Below are 10138 nucleotides of genomic sequence, written 5' to 3'. Positions count from 1 at the left end.
TGCATCTTGTCGGCCTGGCAATGCAGATGGGCAGGAGAAACCCTCATAAATCCAGGATAAACCCAGGGCCAGTTAGAGAAACACCGAAAACCAGAAGAAGGTGGTGATGGCCACAGACTCAGTTTCCCTCCCTGTCCCTCTTCCTGTCTCTCTCCAGGTTCTCCCTCTACCTCTGTTTCTCTCTCTCTCTGAATCTCTGTCACTCTCTGTGTTCTGTGTCTCCATTTCCCTCTGAGTGTCTCCTTATCTCACTGTCAGTCTGTCCTTCCCATTTCTTCCTGTCTCAGCTCTTTCCCCCAATTATTAAGCTGCTAGAGAGGTCCCAGCCTACCAAACGCCCACAGAGCACATATTTTAATGCGGCTTCCCAGTCTTCCAGAGAAACAGATGCAACAAATGCGACAGTCTTCCTGCTCCCTAGAACAGCAATTAAAGAGAGAGGCTTGGGTGAGGGGGGTGCAGCGGGGTGCGGGGAGGGGACGGGATGGGGGGGAGAGGCTGCGGGAGAGGATGAGGCAGAGCCCTGCGTGATGGTCTTAGTGCTGGGATGTCCTCCTCCCCTGGACGTCAGCTTGGTGAGGGTGGCCAGGCTCACAGTGGCTCTGTGGGCAAAGCTTAGCTCTGCAGAGATAGGAGGACAGTGGGTGGTCCAGACCCTGGCCGAGTGATATTATAGGTGAGCACAGGATTCTGAGTCCTGCTTTCAAATTTGGGTTGTGCTTCTTGGGCCCATGTGAGTTCAGACAACTTGAATCTACTTGCTTGTGTATTGGTTCACCCTCCCACTCACTCATTCATGAATGTGTTCTGAGCCCCAGGTGTGTGCAGGTCAATGGGTACATGGCAGGACCACGGGTAATAATTACAGAACAACATGAGGGCACATGAACATACCCTTCCGGAGGGAATGAGATGGTTCAAGTCTAAAGAATGGGAAAGATTTGGGTGAATGGGGTGGGGTGAGGATGGGCGTCCAAGGGGGATGAAGTTGCCACAGAGGGGACTGCAACTTACAAATGGGAAAACCAAGGGTCCCTAAGAGCATGAGGGCCCTCCAAGTTTGCACGAGATAGCAGAGGGCCTCCAGGGAGGCAAGAAAGGAGGCTTGGGTCTCAGAATCATAAATATCACCATCAGCCAGGGTTCAGCCTCAGTCACCCCCAGGGTCAGGCAGGATGAGGTAGAGCCGGCAGCAGGGAATCAGCATAACACTCCAGAATTTATGCCCATCGGAAGAGGGCACCAATGGTTGCCATGTGGGACTGGGGGCCCAGAGTTGCCCAAATGTGTAGTTTTTCATGAGAAGATATAAAATACATGATCTGCATTATGTGCATCCAAAAAGAAGAGGATGACACAGATGTTGGTGGGGGAGCCAGTGCAATCTCTCCTACTCCAGAAAATGGAGTCTGAATCCTCATGCCAGCAGCCAGTGAGGCAGCTCTCACACCACAAAGTCTCCCTCTGATCTAACACGTCTGTGGCCAAGCAGCACAGGAAATTGGCACATTGGTCACTGACCTTTAGTTTTACAGACATTTGAGAGAGCAGAGATATCTCGGGTCAGCTATTTCCTCTCCTATGGCTAAGGCAGAGAGCACATTTGAGTTCTTTGCCTTCTAACATTTCATCAACTCATCCACTCAGCTTAACTGTGGGGGGAGGGGAGTGTCAAAAAGTGCCTTGGAGACCATCCCTGCTCTTGAGGAACCCACCATCTCACTAAGGAGATGAAATAGCCACATGTGAGCAGAATCTTCTCATCCAAGATACCAGATCTCTTACTAGAAAGATAAAAGGCAACTTCGAGGACATGTAAGTTAGATCGAGCTACACACACAAATAGTAGAGCAAGAAACAAATGATAATAAATGGATCCATAAATACCACCCATTCACAAAAATCACATTTGAAATTTGCTGTGGTTGGTTCAAGACTGATGTTGAACTTCCTAGCAGCCAGTGTGAAAAGGGAAATTTGATCAGTGACATAAACCATAACAATCACGCCATTTGAACAAACCAGTTGCCCCAGAGACTTATAATAGTAGTTTGCATCAATTGGGTGTTTACTACTCCTCATACTCTTATACAAGAGAGGCACTATTATTATCTTCCCTAATGGGGAAGAAAAAGCTCACAACTTGCCCGTGGTTAAACAGAGGGTGGAAGAAGGATTGGAATACAGAACATCTAAATTCAGAGCCTTGGCTCTAATTCATCTTGTAACTGTTCTAAGATAAGAATCTCTCCCAAGGGTTCTCACAAGTATGGACGCTTTATCATAACCAACATTCTTGCAGTAGACACAGGAGAGGCTTCCCATTTTATCCCTCCTTTCTACACATTGACAGAAAAGTTTTTTTGTCAATCCACATCTCAAGTCCACAACCCAAGTTCCAGTGATGAGCCTCCATTCCAACAGCTGCCATCCGGCTGCCTCCAGGGTAAATTGGAGAATATCTGGAAAGGAAGGTGGACAATCAGTTTTTTAAGGAATCCTAGCTCAATACTGCTCACTAAGTTTTGGCTAAATATTGCCTCACTCATTCCTCAAATTCATCTTGAGGATATATGCTGCTAGGCATGATTCTAAGCCCTGGCCTCACTGCCATGAACACAGCAAGTAGTGTCCTCACCCTCATGAAACTTAAAATCTTGCAGAAAAGACAAACATTAAATGAGTAAAAAACACAAACAAAACAAAATAAAACAAAACACAAACAAAACAAAGGAAAACACATCTTTACATGTTATGAAAAAACTATGAGGGAAGCATAATGAAGAAGGCATGATTTCAGTTGGGGTAAGGTAATGCAAGTCCCCTTGAAGGAAATAGCATTTAATCTGGAAATTTAACGATGAAAAGAAACAGGCTAGACAAAGAGAGATAAAAGCCCTCCATGTTGAGGTAATAGCACAGAAGGCCCTGAGTGGGAAAATAGCTTAGAGTAGGCATGAAAGTGAAATTGACTGTGTTGCTGGAACACAGTAGATAAGGGGAGAACGGTAACGTGATCAGAGATGGGCAGGGGTCAGATTGTGAAGGTCAGGGTAAGGATTTCTTGTTTTTTAAGTTTGCTTGGAATTAGAGTCCCTGGCAAGTACATGATTTCTGTGATTATTCATCATAGCTGAGAAGAGATGTAAGCAGTTTATTGAATGAATGGGATGGGTGGATGGATGGAAAAATGGATGGATGGATGGATGGATGGATGGATGGATGGATGGTTGGATGGACTGGTGAAAGGCTGCGTCCTAAAAGACTCATGAGGCTATCTCAGGCAGGACAATTGGCTGGGGATGGGGGGTAGATATAGGAGGCAGGAGTCCCATTAAGACACTTTTGTCCTTACCCAAGCAAAATCAGAAAGGACCAACCTGTTGGAGGAAGCTCCTAGAGAAGACTTCCACTCCACTCTAAGAATGGTCTTGTTTGGTCAAGTGAAGGTGTTGAATCCAAAGAACCCAAAGAGGGTCCATCCCACTTCATGGAAGACTGGCTTTTGAGATGAACAGGTGAGGTCTATGGTGACCTTTTTGGTCCAGAGCAGAATAGCTAGAGGAAACATGAAGGATCATAGTGTTATCACTTCACATTCATGTAGAACCCCATGGTTTACAAAGCACTTTGACAATGTGATGATGAGGGTGAGGTAGAGAGGATGATTATTGTCATTTGTTGCATGCCTACTGTGTGCCAGCCCCTGTGCTAAACCCTCAAGATGCATTTGCTCCTTTCATTCTCAATGCAGGGGCACCTGGGTGGCTCAGGTGCCTTCAGATCCTGGGGTCCGGGATCGAGTCCCACATCAGGCTCCCTGAGGGGAGCCTGATTCTCCCTCTGCCGGTATCTCTCTCTCTCTCTCTCTCTCTCTCTCTCTGAATTTCTCATGAATAAATAAATAAAATCTTTTTAAAAAGTCTCATTGTAATCTTGCATGGGCCATACTATTATGACCCCACCTCCACCCCGACTTTGCAGATAAGGGCACTGAGGCTCAGAAAGATGAAGTAACTTATCCTAGGCCACATAGCCACCTGCAGGACACCTCCCTTATGCTTTATCTGTAGAGTACTTTGGGTATTCCCTACTGCCTAACTCGACTCTTTCTAAACACAGGTCTTACCTAGCATCAATTTCCATAGCAGGGCTAAGTGAATGCTCTGGCATTTCCAGACATGTTTGCCTGAAAGGAAGGTAGGAGGGCGGTGGTGGCACAGAGAGTGGGTGATTGGGACAAGATGGGGTGGAGCAGCACAGCAAGGTGGCCTTTGGGAAAAGCTTTGATGCTGTTTGGTGAGTGAGCGTATCTCCTATTTGATCTTATCCATTAGCAAAGCAATGCACCAAAGCCATGATTCCCAAATTGTTTTCTGGATACCTCTAATCCACAGAAACTTAAGGAAATGTTCTTACAGTTGCCCAAATAAAATTTCAGTGCCCCTTAGAAAAAAATTTTTTTAAAGATTTTACTTATGAGAGACACACACACACGGAGGCAGAGACACAGGCAGAGGGAGAAGCAGGCTCCATGCAGGGAGCCCAACATGGGGCTCGATCCCAGACCCCGGGATCACGCCCTGAGCCAAAGGCAGACACTCAACTGCTGAGCCATCCAGGGATCCCAGAAATTTTTTTAAGTTATTCACCAAAAGCAATGCAAATGAAAATAGCAATGAGCTACTGGTACTCTATCTAGCAGATGGACGAGATGAAAAGGCCTGATAAAAGCCATTGTTGGAGGGGTGGGGTGAGATAAACAGGCATCACCTAGGCCAAAGGAGACACCTAGGCCGTGTGTCTTTCTGGAGGGCAATTTGGTGTTCTCATTAAAAATGCTATGATTATGCATATGCTTTGGCAGCCATTTCATTTTGGAAAAAATTAGGGATGTGCACCATGGTACCATGGTCATCGGGTAAGGGGGTGGGGGTATGCTGGAGGTGGCTCGCACCAGCTTTCAGGGACTGTGCTCACTCAGTGATGTTCTATTTTAGCAGCTTGAAATCAACCGTGGTGGGAATATTTACACCACAGGAATGATAAATGCTGCAAATCGGAGCTATTTTCCCTCTCAGAGTACTGAACATTTATCCACGTAACAACACTGGATGGTCAAGACAATTTATAATTGGTAACAGCTGAAATGTCCAACAATTAGAAATTGGTCAGATAAATGAAGGTGGTCCATGCAACAGAACATTGTGGGGGTGCGGGGGTAGTGCATTGACTGACAGGGGAACAGATCCCAGACGGTGCTAAGTGGAAAAGGTTTTTACAGAACAGTAGGTACATGCTGACCTCAAACACGCACACATGCACTCACACAAGCATGCACACACACACTTGTACAAGCATAGACTGGATGTCTCTACAAGAGGATGTGGCACTGGTTACCTCCAGGGAGTGCAAACAGGGTGACTGGGGCAGGGATGGGAGATACACTTTACTGTAGAGATTTGATTCTGAGCATGCTTTCCTGAAACCTTTGAAAACTACCTTCATTAAAATATAACTGCCCCTTCCCAACTCCTGCAGAGGGCAAAAAGACTGGATGTATACACACTGAAATGTGAGTAGGGACTGTCGAAGCCTAAGGAGGAGTTTTTAAAGTTTTCTTTCTTTCTCTATCTATCATCTATCTATCTATCTATCTATCTATCTATCTATCTATCTATCTATCTAATCTTTGTTTTTCTTTTCTTCGTGCCTCTCTGAGTTTTCTGCATATAACTATAATATTATAGTTAGAAAAATAGCAACCTGATTCACATGCTAAGTCCTTTTTTGAGAGGAACAAGAGTGTCGCAAGAATTAGGATCATAGTTTTCATCAGTAGCGCCGATTGGAACAAAACAACATTTTATGGCGATGATGTAAAAAATGGCTTTCCGGCTCCCAGAGTCCCAAGGGGCAGCTTGTAGAACTGCTGAATTCAAACACGGGCTGGAGCCTCTTGACTCTGTGGGGCTTTCGGGACAGATCTAAAATCAGAGGCCTTACTGCCCAGCCTCCTGTGGATGGGGGTGGGGGTGAGGCTGGAAGGGGAGATACTGGGTGGGAGAAGCAGTCTTAGGGAAGCCTAGGTGCCCCCTTGGAGAAGAATTGAGATTGGCAAGCCTGGGGGAGGTGAACTGGCAGGACACAGCTTTATGATCAAATACATTTTTCATTTTTTCAACAGATAGGTCCTGGGCACCTCTTTTGGAGCAGACCCGGGTTAGACAGCTGACATAAACTGTTAGATCTAATCCTTGTAATTGTCCTGGGAATTATTCCCATTTAACATTTGAGGAAACTGATGTCCAGGGAGATGACGTCATTTGCCCAGGGGTGTCTATAGATGCAGATTCCCTAATGCCCAGAGGACATAACTTCCTTCTAGGCTTGAGGGGCTCCTACTGGGAGTCATAGCCAGGTGATGATCTTGGAAATTCACCCTTCTTCCTCTTCTCTGTTCTGTCTGCAGTGGCAAATACAGTAGCATCCGGGACGCCTGGGTAGCTCAGGGGTTGAGCATCTGCCTTTGGCTCAGGTCGTGATCTTGGGGTCCTGGGATCGAGCCCTGCATCAGGCTCCCTGCATGGAGCCTGTTTCTCCCTCTGCCTTTGTCTCTGCCTCTCTCTCTGTGTCTCTCATGAATAAATAAATAAAATCTTAAAAATATATATATAGGTAGCATCTCAGGGGAAGAAGGGTAACAGCTCTGGCCTCACCCTCACCAAGACCACAGCACCTGAAATGGTCTTTTAGAAAGGTTCACTGATGCTTCAATGAGTCAGAAGAATGAGGTGGCCCAGGGCCCTTCTCCCTCGTCCCACCCCCCAGTCATGCAGGGCCCAGAGGTGGGGGCCAGGGCCCCTCCCATTGCTCTTACCTCCACCTATTTCCTGCACAGGGCAGCCCCACTCCCATTGCTGAGGCCTGACAGGCCCCACTCCTGACCCTCCATATCACCAGGGTCCAGGGGATGGAGTAAGTAGGCAGGACAGCTCACTTGGGTTCCAGAACCCCCAAAGGCCTTGTGCTACCTCAGTGTGGCCTTCAGTCCCAGCCCTGCCCCACATTGGTGAGCAGGAGTCTTGGGACTTGAAGCATAAACCCTCTCCTTGCTCCCCTCTTCTCCATTACTGCTGGTTCTGGCCAGCACCCTGCCCAAAGGCAGTAGTTTGAACAGAGAGAAGGGACTCTGGATCAGCTGAGCCCGGAACTAATCCTGGCTCCACCACCTACTAGCTATGCAACCTTAGGCAAGGCACTTTTTAGCTCTCTGTGTCTTGCCTTTCCAAAGACCTTGGGCCCTGAAAAAGGACCAGAGCATGAGGATTCATGACAGCCATTAACCATAGCTAATGCAAGGACTACTGCTTCAGGCCACAATGAAGTAATGGGATCTGGATTTACCCTCCTGCATGAAACAACCAAAAACCGGACACAACATACAAAATATCAGTTTTTAAGACACTGGACGTGAAGCAACAGACGAACGGTGATCTCCAAGTGTCAGGAAACAAATTTGGCCAAGATTTCTGTCTTGAAGGAGTCCCAGGCTATGGCACGGGGTGCCAGGAGTGAGGGAACCAGGCAAACCCCAATGGCTTCTCTGAGCTGAAGAGCCGGATAGAGAGTCCAGGGAGGTCAATGCGGCTAGAGTTTCCCCACCAGAGTATTGGCCTGGAGAGAGCTGCACACAGAGAGACCCCAGGAAAGTCAGAGGGACCCCTTGAGTACTCAGCCACGTATACACCAGTACCCACATGTGAGCAAACTATCCAAGCCAGGGAAAGAACTCACTCAGAAGGATTAGATGCAGCAGTGCCTGATGCCCGTGCAGGGCCAGGAAAAGTGTCTCTTCTTACCAGCCAGACTGGAAAGCTCATGATTCGCAGAGCATCAGGTAGGCCACCCAGAAGGGTCCTACTACCTGAGTAGTGGAGAATAATGAGCCCTGTTGAGTTAATTCCTAAGCTTTGCTCCCCAGTCCAGTCTAACAAACCTTAAAAGCCAGACTTAAAAGGATGCAACTATTTCTAAGTAACTTGATTTCCCCCTAGAACACAGGAATATGAAAATATCCAGTCCCCGACAAGGTAAAAGTTACAATCTCTGGCATCCAATAAAAAATTTTCAGGCATACCAAGGGGCAGGAAAATACAACCCATAATAAGGAGAAAAAGCAGTCAGTGAAAGCTGCCCTGGAACTGACACAAATGTTAGAATTAGTGACAAAGACATTAAAACCGTTATTTTAGCTGCACCCCATATGTTTAAAAAGTTAAATAGAGACTTGGATGATGAAAAACAAATTTCTAGAGATGACAACTAGGATGTAGAAGAAGCCACACGGGGAGGGATTAATGGCAGAAGATTAGTAAATGTGAAGACATAACAATAGAAACTATCTGAAGTGAAACACAAAGAGAAGAGGATTACAAAGAAAATAGAGCATCGGTGAGCTGTGGAAGAACTTCAAGCCGCTTAATATATGTGTAATTCTGTAGGACAGAAGAATATTTGAAGGAATAATGGCTCTAAATTTCCCAGCCCACAGATCTAATAATAGTGAACACTCACAGGTTGTTTGCTATGTGCCAGGTGCTACTCTGCGTGCTCACATATATTAACTCATCTACTTCTTACAACTCCTAGAAAAGCTCTAGAATTCTCGATTTATCCCCACTTTAAAATGAAAACACAGAGACCCAGAGAGTTAACCAATTTCCCAAGGTCACCGAGCTGGTGAGTGGTTGAACTAGTACTGGAATTTGGGAACTTCATAGACTGTTCAAATCTTGGCTCTGCCATTTGTGAACATTTTTTAAAAGATTTTATCTATTCATGAAACACAGAGAGAGAGAGAGAGAGGCAGAGACATAGGCAAAAGGAGAAGCAGGCTCCTTTCTGGGGGAGCCCCATGTGAGGCTTGATCTCAGGACTCCAGGATCATGACCTGAGCTGAAGGCAGACGCTCAATCCCTGAGCCACCCAGGGGTCCCCATTTGTGAACATTTTAACACCTGTAAACAGCATCCAGCCATTATTTGTAATGGTTGCATAGTATTCTATTGCCAGAGTTTAACAAGTTCTGCCCCTAAAAAAAATAAAAATAAAAAAATAAAATAAAATAAAATAAAATAAAAAAAACAGAACAAATCCCCACTGGTTGAACTATGGCTTCTAGTTTGTCACCATTATAGCAAATGACTTGCACATAGCTGAGCTGTTGAGACTCTTGACGATAATCCTGTTTCCAGAGTGGAGCAACTGGGTCAAACGTAGGCATATTTTGAAGCCTTTTGCTGCATCTTGTCAAATCGTCTGAAGGAGGTTTGTACAGCTCCTCCAGAGCTCCCCCCAACACTGACTTCCTGCGCTGCCTCGGGCAAGTAACTTAACCTCGCTGAGCCTCCCTGTCCTCCTCTGCGAGGAGGTACACTATTCCCTACCTCTCAGGGCTGCTGTGAGGATTAAATGAGACACTGAGTAGCCAAGTGTTTATCATGTCACATGGTGGGGCATGAAGTAGGTGCTCCCTTTCTCTGACATGAATGGTGTAGCAGGAGGGGGTCAGTGCTTCCTGCAGAACTGAATCGTGCTGGGGGCGTGGGAGGAGCACAGAGGGACACACAGCTTTGAGGCCAGGCCCCGGGAGTCTCCCTCAGACAACCAAGCGCTGCCTTGAGTGTCTCCAGCTGGAACCTTCCCCCCTCCTGATCCGCCCGCTGACTCACGGTCTCACCCAAGCTGTGGAAAAACAAACCCTCATTGTTTCCTTTGTGTGTGGGTCCCTCCCCTGCTTTTCTATCAGCTTCTTTCAGGTAGAGGAGGTTTACACTTCATACGTCCAACACTCACCCCCCCAGACATGTCTCCTCCCCTCCCCTCCCTCATCCTCCGTGGGGTGCCATTATGACCAAAGAGCTATTTTTCCACAGAGACTGAGCACAGTTAATGCACAGGGGTGACGCTGACGGTGGGACGCTGGCTGTGTCCCTGTCCCCCGAGCTGCAGGAGCTGGCCGTGGTCCACTGGCCACTCCCATCATGCCTTCTTCACAGTCAGTGCTACGGGGCCCCAAACAAGGATTTGCTCCCTCACACATTGTTTCCCATGAAATCAAATTCACAAAGAAATG

General features: G+C 46.8%; 1 long non-coding RNA gene across 1 annotated transcript; it reads right to left on the bottom strand.

Annotated features, from left to right (window-relative positions):
* Positions 1-528: 528 nt before the first annotated feature.
* LOC119871508 lies at positions 529-9853 on the bottom strand. Its single transcript, XR_005358179.1, has 3 exons — positions 9764-9853; positions 3381-3558; positions 529-2462 (listed from the first exon to the last, which is right to left on the bottom strand). It is a non-coding gene; the product is annotated as an uncharacterized LOC119871508 (long non-coding RNA).
* Between the last annotated feature and the right edge of the window lie 285 nt (positions 9854-10138).

This window comes from Canis lupus, chromosome 4 (assembly GCF_011100685.1).
Source record: "Canis lupus familiaris isolate Mischka breed German Shepherd chromosome 4, alternate assembly UU_Cfam_GSD_1.0, whole genome shotgun sequence".
Classification (NCBI taxonomy): domain Eukaryota; kingdom Metazoa; phylum Chordata; class Mammalia; order Carnivora; family Canidae; genus Canis; species Canis lupus.
This window is presented reverse-complemented; position numbering and strand designations above follow the sequence as displayed.